Source organism: Propithecus coquereli, unplaced genomic scaffold (assembly GCF_000956105.1).
Source record: "Propithecus coquereli isolate 6110/MARCELLA unplaced genomic scaffold, Pcoq_1.0 Scaffold74, whole genome shotgun sequence".
Classification (NCBI taxonomy): domain Eukaryota; kingdom Metazoa; phylum Chordata; class Mammalia; order Primates; family Indriidae; genus Propithecus; species Propithecus coquereli.
This window is the reverse complement of record NW_012153507.1, coordinates 927,075-929,515: the sequence shown is the minus strand read 5'-3', so window position 1 is coordinate 929,515 and position 2,441 is coordinate 927,075.

Here is a 2,441-nt window from a genome sequence, read left to right as displayed (position 1 = left end):
CATATACCACATTTTATTAATCCACTCATGTATTGATGGACACTTGGGTTGATTCCACATCTTTGCAATTGTGAATTGTGCTGCTATAAACATTTGAGTGCAGGTGTCTTTTTTATAGAGTGTCTTTTGTTCTTTTGGGTAGATGCCCAGTAATGGGATTGCTGGATCAAATGGTATAAAACAGGTAAATTCTTATTGACGGCAACTGAACGGTGTTTGTAGCTTTTTTTTCATACAGTAGATTCCATCCATTCACTATACTTTTCTAGCTGAGTTGTCCTACATGCAAGTACATACTTTTAATATTGTCTGTCTTCTGTGCTGTTCCTGTAAGTTTGCTATTAAAATACATTAAACTATAAAAAAATAAATAAATGAAATGATATTAGTATTATAAAATTAAAATAAATGGATTCTCAAAAGAGTTATATTTCATGGAGAACAATTTTGATCTCATGAATTTTAGAAGATTATAGATAAAAAGATGAGTCAAGGCTTTTATTTTTAAAGCACCTTCAAGGTTTTCCTCTTTGACATTCATGCCTCTTTATGAATATAATCACAAAGATATAGTACGCAATATATTTGTGGAACTATTTCTTGATTAAATTCCTAAAGATTCTCTCAAACTGATATTGTTCTTCTCACCAAAATAATATGGTCTATCAATTTCAGATTCTTTAAAGTATTTCAAAATCTTGATAAAACTAGTATAGAAACATTAGATGTCTTCTCCCAGAAACAGGGAGAAATTATCCTTCATTTAATTACCTAAATTTGTGTGAAGGTTTAGAAAATCATATTCTTTTGCTATGTAGTTTTTCTCAAAGCATATGATATTCTCTGAGTAGTAAAGCTTGACTGTGAGTCCAAAGATTTGAGACATTGCATTGCAGAGCACTCCCAGAACAGAAATATTGGAATCAAAGACTGCAGCTTACTGTAGCTATTCAGTCCTGCAGTCAATAACAAAAGAAAAACAAAAAAAAAGTGTATATCAAACATATCCAGAAATTAAACTATAAATTAATCCTTGGGCTACAGAGAAAATCAGGAAGGAATTAAGAAGGGATCTCAATTATTTAGAATTAAATGATATTGAAGGCACTACATGCCAGATCTTATGGTATGTTAAAACAGTACTTAGAAGGAAATTTATAGGCTTGCACATTCTTCAGGAAATTAATTAACCAATTGGTCAATTCAAGAAGCTAAACAAAGAACAATGGCACAAAGCTAAAGAAATAAGAAGAAAAAATTGAGGAACAGGAATCTGAAATGATTAATAATGTCACAAGCTTTGAAAATATTAAGACAAACTTCAGGCAAAGGTAATAAAGAAAAAAGATAAATTTAAATTTAATATCAAAAGTGGTAAATAATTGTTGATTTAACATAGATAAAAATTAGAAACAACTATTGAGTAATTTTATGCTAATAAATTTGAAAGACGATTAAATAAATGGTTGTATTTTTACACAAATAGAGAAATGCCAATATTGGCATAAGAAGAAACCAATTTAAAAAATGGAATTCATAAACAACAACAACTAAAAATGAACACTAGGCCTAGATGGGTTTGCAGGAGTGATATCAATAAGTCAGTGAATAAGGAATACTACCCGACTTTTTTTTTAAACAAATCATTTTAGAAAGTAGGAAAGAAGGAAAGAAGCTTACTTCATTTTATGAGACCAATTTATAATCTTGTTACCCATACAATATACAGAACGTTTTTTAAAAAGTCAATTGCACTTATGAACACAGACGAAAAACTACAAAAAATTAGCAATAAAGAGTATTGGAAATATATTATGATGTGATTCAAGAGCAAGTTTTGGGAGTTTAGTTACATTTGATCCCACCTTATAAATTTAACTAATTGGACAATCTCTCAATTCTCTCTAGACCCTGGGATTTACAGACTTACAGATCTTATTGGAAGGGTCTCCTTTTCATTGGAACAACATTAACCTTTAATGTGCATCGGTATTAAAGGTTGTCTGAGTAATGTAGTGTTTTCTTTCTATGAGACCAATGTTTAATGGTTTTTAGAAATGCTCTAATTGAAAGTTTCCTTAAATCCTTTTAAAATCGAAGTGCAATGGCAAAAGCTATCTAAATAAATGATGTCAGTTCAATACAATCAGGTTACAACTGTAACAGCCACCATTTAATAAACACTCACTCTCTTCCAGGCTTTGTGCCAAACACTTTACACACATCATTTCCTTTAATCCTCCTAGAACCCCTATGGAGGAAATCTTTTCCCACTCCTTCACAGATGAGAAAGTTGAAGACCGGAGATATAAGTAACTAGCTTAACCATTGGGTTGTACTCTTTCTTGCCTTCTATAATCTTCTTTGAACAAATAATACAAACATTAATAATTCATTTGCATTTGGTACTTCCAGTTTTGTTGTTTTGATTTTCCTGGTCT